This window comes from Thermobia domestica, unplaced genomic scaffold (genome assembly GCF_964235325.1).
Source record: "Thermobia domestica unplaced genomic scaffold, izTheDome1.hap1.1 HAP1_SCAFFOLD_1518, whole genome shotgun sequence".
In the NCBI taxonomy this organism is placed as follows: Eukaryota; Metazoa; Arthropoda; class Insecta; order Zygentoma; family Lepismatidae; genus Thermobia; species Thermobia domestica.
This window is the reverse complement of record NW_027657228.1, coordinates 20,786-35,868: the sequence shown is the minus strand read 5'-3', so window position 1 is coordinate 35,868 and position 15,083 is coordinate 20,786. Positions and strand designations below refer to the sequence as shown.

Sequence of the window (15,083 nt, the reverse complement as noted above, 5' to 3'; positions counted from 1 at the left end):
AAAGTGGGATCCTTCTTATACACTGATAAATACGGTAAATTTATTTTAATATTTTTTTTTTTTTTTTTTTTTTTAGAGATTTACGTTTCTTTTTCTTATTGTTTAAGGATGTTAATGATGACGTATTTTTATATACAGGGTGATTCAGGAGGAATGTTACATAATTTGTGAGGTGATTCTACATGTGAAAAATAAACCGAAAAAAGTACTAACCGTCCGTACAAATTACATTTTCTAACGGCTGTGAACTACCGAAAAATTGTCATGAAGCTCCACTGACAGCATGCCGGGATATATCAGCGTTGCGAAGTCACTGATAACCCAGTTCTGATAGTTTATTAGGAGCCACAGCTCTTGGTTTCGTATGATCTTCTCAGTACTCTGTATCATCATCATGTGCTTCTTCATTTGTAGTGCCTGTCATACGTCACATACTGAGGTGTCTGGTGTTGGGGAAAACATTGGTTTGAGGGCACCTAAGAATATTACCGTATTTTAAAAGTTGTTGTGTCAGAAGTCGACCACGTACTTGAACAAGTAAGTAATGATGAGTCTGTAACCATGATAAACAGAAAAAATCAAAATTAAAGTTTGCAAAACTCAATGAAATCGAAATTTTTTAATAACAACAAACCTGAATATTGATATTTCTGTTGATCACATAAAACAAATGGAAAATAAACTCAAACTGAATTAGTGTCAGCTAAACATAGCATATGAATGGTAATTCCGGATGAAAAATTTTGAGGAAAAAAAAAACATAAGTGCGAGTAGTGTTTATATAACATAGTATGCTCTATGATATTAAATAAATGTTTAATTAGTATAAGTATTGAATAAGAAACAAAAGTTCATTGTTAGATGCTTTTTTTTTTTTTAGTTCGTCACGTATGAGAGATCACTAGCTTTCAAGTTCAATACCTGTTATGCCAGATAGATTTTCCAGCACAAAAAAAAGGGAGACAGAAACGCTGTTTTGTCACCAAGCGAAGTATCATGAAAAGATAAACCATGAAGAAAAATAAATTCTTCAGAAAGCGGTACACAGCGAAAGCTTGTAGGTAACTTAGTTCATCACATGCATGAGTTTGTAGAATTCTCATACAACAAAACAGGAACAGAGTTCATCAGTAAAGACAAACATTTTCTTGTGTAGGTAATTTCACTGTTTAGCTTACTTAACACACACAGTGGAAAAGTGATTGACTGGACCGAGATTCGATCCCGGGATTTTCTGGCATACCGTGCCGATGCGTTATCCACTACGCCACCCAGTCCGCTTCTCAGAACAACCATTCACACTCGAGATCGGTGCTCTCATCTCGGACCACGTGGGTTGTACCCTGCTGTGATTGGACAATCCTGTGTCATACCGAGCACCTTATCACGGTTGTGGTTCCACATATGCTTTAGTTAACGGTAAGGTGTCCGTCATATTGCCGTCTTCGCCAGTCGAAGTTAGGGATGGAATTAAAACATATTATTAGGCGGGATTAGCTTCATCGAACAAAAGTAACTGAGACTCGAAGCGCAGCAGAGCTCGCGCCAAGTGAACTTCGTGGTGGACAAAACACTGTGTACGTGAGTTTTTCTCGGGGTTTTTCCCGTTTTTCTTTCACTTTCTTTATTCTACTATTTCATTCGTTTTCTCATCACCGTCTACTTTAGCCTAGCCGGCATAATTGTGGGACGTAAAAACTCAAAGATTTAATTTCATTTTATTTTCACAGTGCAGCATTTTTCATTCATTTTTCCTAAAAATATTTTCATTCTTCTTCTCTATTTCAGGCAGTTGATCAGGGAGTAATTTACCCGGAAATTACATTAAAACTGGAACTGGGTTTTACTACTACAGTCTATAATAAGAACGGCTGTAGAGTTCGGCGTTTAACGTTGTGGTCCTTATTTTATTCCTCAGATTTGAAATTCAAAATAGACGCCGGCTGGTCATTCCTATACAGCTGTAGGTGAGTTTTATATTAAGTATTGTAACCAAAAGTGTCAGTATTTGTGATAGAGAATACTATAGAATAACACACACACATTGTTTTATATATATACCGGGTGTTTTAAAAGAGCACTATTCTACAAGTCAAAATACATATACTTGCCACCTTTCTGGTCCTCGTTTGGAGGACACGAATTGCATTGTGTGGCAACGTCCTGAAACTTAATATTAGAAAATGATTGTGGTTAGAAAATGATTGCCGTACAAAAAAAGAACTAAAAATCTACCAATGAATGCCATTGTTATCTCACTAAGGTCTAAATGAACAGTGTATTCTGTTAAAAGAATGGTCTATATTGTAAAGATCCTAACCTTTCAGTGCGAGCACAAGTTATCCATACAACACGAGCTATTGTTTACAATCATCAATTCAGACGATACTCATGAAATAAACAGAAGACACGAAGCCAGCACGGCGGAACCCGAGGAGGAACGAGCCACCCAGAAATCACGTACAGAAATGGACCTGAAGAGAACCGAAGCAAAGCACACTTCTATCACGTACATGAAAACGCGGCCTAATTCGCAGCCAAATTCATTCTTGAAAATGTTACGAAATTTTATTGTTTAGTAAACGAAATTGCATTTTGGAATTTTAGTAGACACCCTGTCTGGGTATGCTAAGTTTCTGGAACTTACAACTAAGAAAGATGGAGTAACCTGTTGAGAATAATGAGATATTTTGAAGACGTAAAATTTGAAACCAAAGCCCAATCTAATTGGAATTCCATTCCAAAAGATCAAAGCAGAGGAATATTCAAATATCTTGTTCATTTCGTTAAAAAAAATAAATAAATAAATAAAAAGTTCTGAAGTAAAAGAACAAATATGTAATTTAGTTAATGCAAATAATTTTAAAATTGCTTGAATAAGCGTTGTTGACATTGTACCCGTTCATTCCTTTGCAATTAGTTTTTGACTCAGTTACAAACATTTGTACTGTAAGAATCTTAGTACTCCAGAAGTAAACGAAATTTTTAATCTTCTTGAATGTTGCCTAAAATATATTTTTTCTCATTCGAGGGTAATATCTACCACCATGTTTAAAATATGGCTATGTGAAGCCCACTATCAACATTGTTAGCTAAGCTGGTGTTATATACGGTTGAAAATAAGATTCTAAAAGAACAAACTTGCTACTCTGCACTGTTATATGTTGCCGACGTACTTGTACAAGGATAATTCAGTTTTTTTTACTGAAAGACTTGAATAGTATTCACAACAGTTTGAGATTTACAGTACAGAAAGAAAAGGACAGATTTTCTTATTTAGACCTCAATATAAGAAGATATAACAATAAATTCATTACCAGTATCCACCACAAGTCTACAGCCGGTACACAGTACATATATTGTAGATCTGTTCATTCAGCAAGTAGCAAAGCTAATCTGGAAGAATTTCTTTTTGTGTGCCATACGAGCTACCTATTTAAAAACAAACTTCCAGAAATTGATTACTTAATGAAATTGGATGGTTTGGATGGATACTCAGTTTCATTATTAATTAATTGGTATAACCAGGTAAAAAGGAATTTACGTTCCCATAAACGTGAAACCGACATGAAAGACAAAAAAAAAATAAATAAATAAATAAATAAATAAATAAAATAAAATAAAATAAAAAATAAAAAAATAAAAAAAAAATGGGTGGGACTGTATTTTTCCTAGGTTGACAAGTGCATTGGATAAGATCTACACACAATACGGTTTCCGAACAACTTTAAATTCCCTCCTCCAAGCTTTAAAAAAGAACATTACACAATTTGAGTTATTACACGGATTACAATGAAAAATCTGGTATTTATGAAATAAAATGCAGTTTCCGTGAGAGTTACATAGGCAAAACGAAAAGATACCTAAAAGTGCGAGACAAGGAACATATTAAGAGATTCAAAAACGGAAAACCCGGTGTCAGGTTTATCGAAGCATTTAAAGGTAACACAAGGTAGAAGATTCAAAAATTTTATTGGCTAAAAATGAAATGAAATAGAGAGACTTGTTTTGAAAATTTATTTATCCATTAAAAAAAAAAAGAAATTAAATTCGGACAAGGGATGGTCAAGTAAAGAACGGGAAGCAGTGATATTATGCGAGCTGGCAACTTTCCAACAAAGAACAAAAGAGCATACAAATAACTTCCGCCATATTATAATTTGCACTATCGCCATTTGAGGATCACCGGCGAGTTTGACAACGTGTTTTCGAGCACAGCTCTTCGCTTTGGTAAGTTAGTTCCATTCCATTCCTTGATGTTTTTTTATGCTTCCTGTTTTTATCCTCCGTGACCGAGACCCCAGAGGAGAATCGAAAGTTTGGAAGTACAAAGAATATTCAGGAATTACACAAATCAGTAAGTAGAATGATACGAAGATTCATACTTTGCCCTGTCGTTAGAGAAAAAACCTCCACATTTAGGCTATGGTTGTAACTAAAAGGGAAATGGCAGATGAGTAATCGCCTTTCGTTGGTCCCAAAAGTGCAACTTCCATAATGGAAAATGGGGCTTTTTCGTATTGATCGAACTGAGAAATCCGTATAGCTATATCGTATTTTCGGAGGAAACATCCTACATGTCTCTTGTAATGTGGCTAGAACTTGCGTGCAAATGTTAGGTATATGGTTATCCATCCAAATGTGTTCTTGGTTTCAAAGAAAGCTATCCCTACAGTATCTTATATACTTTGAATCATGTTTGTTTTCAGAAAGACAAAGGGAAGTATGACCAGCAAACTGGACAAGGAAGCATTTAGAAACAGTAACTAATAATTGAGCAGTAGGGCAGTTATTATGTACAGTAAAATCGAAATATCGCACAAGGAAAGTGGAAAAAAACCTACGTAAACAAATGTAATTTCAGGATGTCGATTGGATTCCGAAAAAAAATAACGAAAAACTTCCTCCATGTTCACTCTGGAATTATTATTTAAATAATTTTTATTTTCTGACCAGAGTATGCACTTCTTTATTAAAAATAAATTATTTCGTAACAGTTTCCATAACGTAACGTTATCTTCCTCAGACATTAATATGTATGTTCATATTAATGTAGGTGAATATTATGACGTCTCTATTACGTACATTAATATGAACACACATATTAATGTCTGAAGAAGATAACGTTACGTTATGGAAACTGTTACGAAATAATTTATTTTTAATAAAGAAATGCATACTCTGGTCAGAAAATAAAAAAATATTTAAACGAGAAATTAGTTAAAAGTAGAAAAAGAAAAAGTTATTATTCACCATAAAGTAGAAAAGAAAGTGCCTACAGAAAATAAACTTTCATTATCCTATAAAAATCGAAAAGAAGCTTGCTAATTTTGAAAGCCAGTCTTGGTGTCTATGTTTGTGCTTATAGTTGGAGAATACTGAAAATTACAAGGGATATGGTGTAAAACTCGCTGTCACAATTCAATATCCAGTTTATGTACATGACACAAATGTCAGCAAATAGCACAGCCATCATTGATAATAGCTTCATATGTTAGGCCAAAATGTATTCCCAATACCAATAACGTATATGCATATAATAAAGCAAGTCATGTTACTGTAAGACGAATCCTAGGGATAGGATAGAATATCGCGTCCACCAAATTGTTAAATGTAAATATCAAATGTACACACGAGCTCTCTCTTGGCTAAGCGGTTAGCGTACGCGCCTTTGCCGTAGGAGACCCGGGTTCGATTCCCGGCGGAAGCTCATATAGTTCGGATCCCACGTTAAACTGTAGGTCCACGTCTCATATAGCCTCGCTGCTGAACGGGACACTAAAATCAAATCACCCAATATCAAATGTGCACATACAAAACATGGAAACGCCATTAACTGCGAGAAAAGAATCGAACGAAGAACGCTATATGTATCGTAAAATGTGTCCGGTAAAAAGTGAGTTAAATGAAATTTACAAATGAATAACCATAGTGGCGTACAAAACCAACAAAGTAGAGGCAGTCATACTTCTGAAAAGAGCCACGGCACTTCGGTCCATGAAATTATAGAGATAAGGGACAGAAATGCCAGAAAAGATGTGTGAAAGGAACGAATGCAAAGTAGGTCGTAAAGATACACGAAAATGTTGGTGTAAATACTACATAATCAAGATTGAAATTCCAAGAGCGTTAGAATTCGCAAAACTGCCACAAAGCTAGCACGTAAACGAGTTGTAAGAGGATATTGGTCGGTGTTCTAATGAACATGTAAATGAGAAACGGCGACGAAAATCCAGAAAAACTCACAGCAAGCTTCACACCATGGAATCGGGGATATGGGAAGAGAAAACGGGATTGGAACCAAAAAAACATTATCCTCAGAAATCGACGCATATCCATCCTGCAATAACAGGTGTAATGCACAGGAATAACCGGGGAATGCTACCAGCATGTAATCGGAGGCTAACGAAAGGAAAGAACTTACGCGATTCAACCTGTAATCAGGATAACGAGTGGTTAAGGAATCATAGCTACAATTAAAGAATCCTGGCACTCCTATAATCGAACTCTCTTGATCTGAATTTGAAGAAAGGTCGGCCAAGGGGCCGCTGTTCATGTATTGCCACCAAAGAAAATGTTAAGCAGTACCTAAAACTAATAAACATTTAGGGGTTATTGAAACAACGAAATACAACATTTGCTTTTGGTAGCATAGCGTCCAACATTTACTAGCCTGTTGTACGTGCAGGCAGACCCGAAGTTAGGTGACCAAATAAATACGAATAAAAATATATGGCGGAAATAAGTTTAATGTCTTCTTCTAATATGTATGCAGATTCGTAGTTACGCAATGAAAGAAACGATGTAATTAGAAGTGCAGTAGTATTATTAGCTATAAGAACCTAGTATACACACAGTGACCAATGTGTACGTCGTAGTTCGGATTAATTTCTTAGTCTCATACCTTGCTCCTTTTTTCCTTTTTATTTTCCAGCTACCTCACGACGACTATGATCAACACCCATGCCTACAATTTCAACATGCAGTCGCTGGAAATACAACAGTCGAAAATGTAGACAACGTAAAGATATTTGTTAAGCTACAAATATAACAAAATTAAATATTAACTGTACAACAAATAATAAAATCACTTTTGAATAGTAAGAATATAATATTACTTAATGAACGTAAACATTACATACAACATTTAAACTCAAAATATAACTAGATTTGACTTTTCACTGAGTATTATTATTATTATGGTGGCGTGGCTTGAATAAAAGACAACTCACGTATTTCTTCGGCTAGCCTATGAATTACTCCATCGATGTCCTGGGTTCAATGACCGATGCTGCTCCTGTAATTATTGTTTTAGGTTTGAGTCCCGACTGCTGCTTCCTCTACGAATATTCCAAACTGGTATCACAATTATAATCCCTTGTCCATGAGATTTTCAACGACACTTTATTGTACGAGTTCACTTATGTGAGGATTACCGCGAAAGTACGAATTATCTCTTTTCACATATACGGAACTTCACCAATTCTGACTTGACACTTGATGTATTAAAAGAGAATGTTTATATGCGTGTAACCATATAGCAGTGCTATAATTGTAGGCAGCATGAACGCTGCTCTAGTGAAGAGCGCGCAATACGCGAACAAACGACGACACGAGGACTATCGTCGTGTAGATACAGAAAGACTGCCCATTTGTTCAGTTCGCTATTGTGTATATGCCCTCGAGGCTGGAGCTCCCCGGTGATGACGTATAATACCAAATTCACACTCTTTGGCCGAAGAAGTGCGGACATTTTAAATAATCGAATCAGCGTTGGGCGATGACAAGAAGTAAAATGTTTTTGCAACTTTCCCGTTTTTCCGGACTCAGAGAGCATTCACAAAGGGAGTCATTGTCTCTGGATCGTATGTCCATATTTGGCCACAAAATCTAACTGAGGCTTACCAACACAAATGAAAAGGCATACCAAAGTGATGAGAAAAGAGTTTCTAGAACATTGGAGATATACGAGGCTTGGTCAATAAAGTTCAGAATAAATCTATTTTTCCAAAGTCTCTTTTAAATCCCAAAAATGAGCTTTAGGACGGTGACAACACAAGCATAGTTTCTTGTCGTTGTGAGGAAAATACTAGTCCTCGTATATATATTTTCACTGAGTCATCCTGGAACTAAGTGACAATTCACGCTTTCGGTACAGGAGTTCGAGTTTCGGACTGGGCTGAAAGAAAACTGTCTAAGGCTATTTAGCACACTGGAACTCGACTCAAGCATTGTTCTTGTCGTTGTTTCGGTGGTAACTTCTGTTACAGATGTTCTTGGAGAGATGAAGCAGCTGGTAAAAGGGATCTTCCTAGAATTAGAAGTAGGAATTGTCCATATCCTGTAATGGGTAGAAACAAAATGTCCAACTTCTATACACAATACGGAAGCGCAATTTCGACTTTGATAATTTAAACGCACCTTTTCCAAATATTTCTGTCTCATGGAAATAAACTTAGTCCAGCGATGTGACGGTATTGAACAGCATTATTCGACCGACTCCAATAAGAGAAAAAATTACAAACTAAAAGGGTGTTTGGAAAAGGACTCCGGAGTTTTAAGTATAAATTTAATTGGGAAATGAATGAAAACTTACATCAATGAGTGCATATCATGAAAGAGAATTCCTTCAAGTTTTGTTTAATGTTGGTAGACTTCAATGTGGGATCCATTTGTGGTCCTGCACACGTCGAGACGATATTCCACTTCTCGCCACGTATTCACCAACATTTCAGGTGTAACTGACTGCCAATGATGGATAGTTTTTGCTGTAGGTGGTTCACCACCATACTGACGTCTAAAATTACGTGAACTGTTATAACTGACTGTTTTCACAAGCCAAATAACACACTGCGCTTTCTGTTGCGGAGTATACATTGTTGCTGAGTTGCTCTGCACTGCACGCCTGCCTGGACTGAACTGAGAAAACAGGAAAAAAACAGCACTGGTGCTGTCTCAAGGTCAAGCAGACCTGCCAACTGTAGTGAAGCCAAACTTGGAGAGTTGATGAATCAAACACCACAAACTAGAATAGTGTATGTCACTTTGCAGATTCTAGGACACATTAAAACTAGGGAGTTCTTTTTGAAACACACTGTACAAAATCCATTAGAAAGCAGGAAATAATTAAGCATTCCTATACTCCTGTCTACATTCAGTTGAATAATTATGTCTCAATCAATATATCAAAATTAATATTTGATTGATTGAATTAACTTTGTGCTGGTCCATATTTGAAAGGACGTCTATATCTAGCACAAAATGTGACTTCTGTCTTAGCGTAAAAGTTAAAAATGTTTAGAGGTTATCTCATTATGTACACAGCCGAAATATTGGAATTAGTAGATACTATGAAACTCAGTTCCCACAACTACAAGGTAGACAAAATAGCACAAAGTAACATACTAAGAGTGAAAAAGTGACTGACTGGACCGAAACTCGAACCCGGGACTGCGGCATACCGTGTCGATGCGTTAACCACTACGCCACCCAGTCCGGTTCCCAGAACAGCAACTCACTCTTGAAGTCGGTGCTCATATCTCGGACCACGTAGGTTGTACCACAGACCCCTGCTGTGAGTGGACAATCTATGTGTCCATGTACCGAGCACCTTACGACAGTTGTAATGTAATATATGTTAGTGAAATTGCTGTACGAATTTCGAGAGATTATCCAATCACAGCAGGGATTTGTCGTGCAACCCACATGGTCCGAGATATGAGCACCGACCTTGAGAGAGTGAGAGTGTGAATGGCTGTTCTGAGAACCGGAGTGGGTAGCGTAGTGGCTAACGCATCGGCACGGTATGCTGGAGGTCCCGGGTTCGAGTCCTGGTCCTGTCAATCACTTTTTTTCTTTTTCTGTGTTAAAGAATTGGCACCTATAGAGGATCTGCTGTGTTAAAAAGTCGGTTGTTTCCTCCTTTCATTAGTATATAGCACAAAGCAGTTCGGCTGCCTTCATATCACTGCCAATTTAATGTAATTGGACAAATTTCCACACAAAATAAGCAATATGTTGCAATCAAAATTGGAGTATTTAAATTGTCAGACATTTAAATGTTAATTAAGAAGGATATTCAAGATTTCATTGATGAGTTTAGAAACTTTCTCTTAGCAGGGACTTTCAATACACGAGGGACGAAATTAGTACTGAGAAGATATTGGTAACACACGTTGAGCACGATCGAAGATATGCTCGAGCAGGGAATTTCCCACCCAAGACATCCCTGAAATCAACACTGCGAGAAGCTATACCACAAAAATCGGCTAATGTCAATAACAGTCTATAATTTTGGATGCATGTCAGCTTAAAGGAATTCTGGATAAACACGTTCAAGAGTTGGTAAACATAGGGATGATAGTAGCAGTGAGTCCACTAATAATAGACCATTTCTATCCAAACGGTAAGAACAGTATTATTTTTTACAATACTTCAATAATGATGCATTTGATTTCTGTTGTTAAATCATAGCCAGTGATGTGCGACTGCGAACAGGCTCTCAGCGAAATAAAGTTTAGGAATCTTTTCCTCCTCAGTTGTTTCTCCTCCCGTATCCCACACCAAAATGGATAGTGCAAGCATAACGTACAAGGGACGTTCGGAAAGTAAATTTCGCCAATTTTTTTTTCATAGAGAAACTTTATTGGCAAACACAAATACACCATGTCGTCATGCACTATACACCTTGCACTATTTTTCCACATAGTTGCCAGCGACATTGAGACATTTGTCGTAGCGTGCAATCAGTTTCAAGAAACAACTCTAGCAAAACTCCGTCCCCTGCGGTGCAAGGAATTGCCGCACAGCCTGCTCCACCTGAGCATTGTTTTGGAAGTGATGTCCCGAGAGTGCGGCTTTCAATGCAGGGAACAGGTGAAAGCCCGATGGGACAAGATCGGGGCTGTAGGCAGGGTAATTCAATCTCTCCCATCCGAAGCGACGAATCTGATCTTGTGAGAGCTTTGCTGCGTGTGGTCTTGCGTTGTCATCCAAGAGCACAACACCTTCACTCAAGAGCTCGACGTGCCCATTCATACCGGATGACAGTACGCACTCGAATAACCTAGGGCGCGCCGGTCTGCTGCTGCTTCTCTTTCTGTCTCTCTCTCTCTCTCTCTCTCTCTCTCCTTCGGAGCTCTGCGCGCGCATCATTCAACCTCCTCTGACGCTTCCTCCGTCGTTGAACCAGCAATGGGCTTGGTTTCTTATGGCCATTGTTTCACCTTGTGTACCATCTCGTTCAAAACAAATGATTAAATTTACTTTTCGAACGTCACTGGTACTTCCCGCAACATTTCCCACATGCTCTGTCTCTGGAAGGTTCCAAACACATGTGCTAGATATGGAATTTGAAATGGTTATGTTTTGTATTGACTTATAGTTATTATAATAGAAAAGAAAATTGCATTTTTTATTTAAATTCCTGGAAGAAAGGATCAAATAGATCAAAGATAAGGAGAGCAAGGAAATATATGTACATGAAAATAAAGTGAAAACATACGCCAGCATATGCTTTCTTTACCTAACGGACGGATTATTTGGAACCGAACATGTGACTTTTGCAATCATGCACTTACATTGAGAGCAGAAGTTATGAAATCGCATGATTTATCCATTTCTGTACGTTGCTACTACGGAAAAAGTCTTAGTAATATGAAGTAATAAGGTTCAATCAGTCCTCTTCAAATGTCCTGCTTCTTCTAAAATTTTTGACGCTATAAGCCTGTGTGTAAAAGAAAAACTATATCTGCAATGATGTATATTTTATTTTATTTTATTATTTTTTTTTTTTTTTTAAATTTAGATACAAGAGTTAAAAATGTAGCAAAACTAGATCCAGTAAATCATGTATTGTTAATGTAGTTTTCGTTCTGTATTCCTGTCTGTGCTATTCCAACACAGACAGTCATACAGAAACAGAAATAGAAAAAAAGACTGCTATTTGTCTGTTAGCATGAGAATTTGTACTTGGAATATACTGATTATAGTTAACTTATTCTATTTTTGGAACTTTTGAGTAGCCTGTTTTGTAAAAGTTGATAAAGAAAGAAGTTTAATGATAGTACAGAGTGTATCAAAAAAAACTTTACAACTTTGAAATCTCATATTGATTGATTGATTTATCTTACACATGGTTTTGGTGGCATTTTGTAGCAGAAGACATCAAGTTTTTATCTTCTTCCTAAAGAGGTTCAATGTAGCTTTTATTGGTGATGCGGCACATAATCCCATCTGAAGTCTTACTTGCTCTACAACGTCTTCAGACGTACGAGGACGACCTGAAGATTTGTTGTGTCTTATCGAACATCCAGTTTCAATAAAATACTCATACAACTGATAAATAGTAGGCCTACTGAGAGGATCTTCACCATACTTTGTACAAAAATTAGGTTGCACAGTTGTCGCAGACTTGAATTCTTCAAACCAAAACACACAGCTAGCACGCTTAAGACCAATAAATGCAGCCATCTTTGCTGCACTAGCGGTTGCGCTGTCTTGTTTCTGAACTAGTGTACTATGTGAATCAAAACTCGGTGTACCTAGTATTTTGCTACGAAATGACACCACAACCATGTCTGTAAGATAAATGAATCAATCAATATGGGTTTTCAAAGTTGTAAAGTTCTTTTTGATACACCCTGTATAATTACTGATAGATATAATTACGGATAGATATTATTAAAAATAAAAATACCTTGTACCCAATCCAATGTTATACTCAGTATTTCAGCCCACTCTATGGCCATGTACTACAGCTGAGTGTTGTGTGGTAGCTTGAATGACTAATTTTGCATATTCTTAATGTTTAGCTCCTTGTCCTGTAAAAAAAAAAAAATAAATAATAAATAAATAAAATAACATAAAGTGTTATAAAGAAAGAAAGAAAAATCCGCTTATGTCAATTCCATTATATGAACCCACTAAGAAATTTTCACTGTTTCCCATGGACTGTTTTTTATATATTAGGTAGCTGAAAATACCCATTCTTTGCATGGGGGCTGTAGTTGGAAGTCAACGCCTGTGGGAGTATCTCCATTCATCTCAGCGACTGCGAAAACTATGGGTTTGACACTAATATCTGTCATTTTGGATTATTTTTACATGTCCCGGCAAACGAGCCCCCTTTTTCTTTTCTTTCTTTTTTTCTTTTTTCTTTTCTTTTCTTTTCTTTTTTTTTAAGAAAAATACACTTCGTCTTGGTCTGGGGCCTGGACCAAGGTACCCGTGACCAAAATTTGGTACCTCTCGGTCCACTCATCTAGTCCCTAGGCCGCACACAAACGGACACACACACAGAGACACACAAACAAACTCTTTATTTTATTTGTATTAGATTCGATATCACTTCGCACTAAATTCACTCTTCTTGTTTAAGAGGACATATCGGTTAACACACAACACAGGTCGAGTTCATGGCCTGAAGATAGGCCGAAATTTTATGAATGCTTAAATTATAAAGTAGGAGCATGTGATTGCGTACAAGGTTATTTTTTAATGATAGTAGTAATTTTTTTGTGAAAAATTAGAATATCTTTTTATTTTGTTTTATTTATTTATTTAAGGGGTTCGAGTGGTGACTTTGATTCACTGTTAGAAGATGCAGGGTTTCTTCGTTAGATGTTGAATAAAAACATTTCATCTGCTTAGTTTTGGATTTCTTGTAAACTCAAGATAAAACAATTTTCTCTTTTTTTATTTTATTCTTTACTGCACTCTTCTGATCATAATACTACAAATTATAGAGATTTTAAAATATCAAATAATACTTTCGACGAAGTGTATACTTTCAAATATCTAGGATGAACACTAACGGACCGAAACTGCATCCACGAAGTAATCAAATGTCAACTGAAAGCAAAGAATGTGTGTTATTATTCAGCTCAAACTCTGCTATCTTCACGAATTCGGTCGAGAAATTTGAAGTTTAAAATATATAGAATGATAATTGTGGATAAAGTAGGAGCTGTTTACAACAAATGTTAGAACGTTAATAACACCAGCACATGATTTGGTGTAAGGAATTGGAACAGAAAATTGTAGTGTTGTGCCCTGTACCTTTTGTCTCAGATGTACGAAATATATATATATTTTTGGGGGGGGGAGGAGCTACCCTTGCGCTGCCCCTGCTTCCAATCTATTCCTTCAATAATGAAAATTCAGGTATGAATAATGCATATTCCTTTTGACCGGACCTTAATCCGACATTTCATTCTCGAGTTATGGCCATTTTTGTTCTGTTGTCACAACTTTTTGATCGCTTTTATCTCTGAAACGACGCACTTGCAGACACTTGTTCTTGCTCTCAAATTTGTTCTCTTGTCATTTGAGTTTGTCCCAAGGTCACGGAAACGCCCTGTATATAAAAATTAACTATATTTATCCACGAATTACTTCTAGTTACACCGATTTTGATTTGTTGGTGCATTAGTGGTCTTTGTAAATATTGTTTTTAACATATTTTCGGGAAGATCAAGGGTGAGAGGTATGACACGAAAGAAATGTTTGACGGCTGACTACTAGGTCAGGGCATCAATTTTGTTGATTTTTGGGACATGAGTTGGCCCTGGCGTAACTTAGATTTTAGTACATTTACGAAAAGGGGAGAAGGTATGAGGCGGTGACATGTAACAATATTTGAAAATGATTGACATTAGTGTCCAATGTATAGGTTTTGAGGTTGCTGAGGTTATTAGTATAATACTTCCGATGCATTTATATTCATGTTCAGCCACACCTGTGTGGGCTAGGGTGGGAAGAGTTAAGATGTAAAAGTAGTAGAAAACGATCGATATTAGTGTCCAATCCCTAAGATGAGTAGTGACACTGTCTATGCCGTTTAAGCTCAAATTCATCCCCAAGATGCATCCTAAGGAGGGGAAGAGGTGCAAATACTTTACGTAAACCTATTTCTTCCATGCGAAGATGGACATTTCAGTTAGTCTATACATATAAAAACGAAATGTATAGACTAGAATGTAAAAATGTTTTGGTGACATAGGTGAACCATGACCTAAGGAAAGCTTTTACTCCATTAATTTTTCTGAAAGGCGTACCCTGAGGGGATAGTGAGGATAAAAAAA

The 15,083-nt window shown here is 36.7% G+C and overlaps 1 long non-coding RNA gene across 1 annotated transcript; it reads left to right on the top strand.

Moving 5' to 3' along the window:
• Nucleotides 1–308: 308 nt before the first annotated feature.
• LOC145677873 (uncharacterized) lies at nt 309–13,777 on the top strand. Its single transcript, XR_014130070.1, has 4 exons — nt 309–537; nt 1,789–1,967; nt 10,117–10,405; nt 13,566–13,777. It is a non-coding gene; the product is annotated as an uncharacterized LOC145677873 (long non-coding RNA).
• The last annotated feature ends 1,306 nt before the right edge of the window (nt 13,778–15,083 follow it).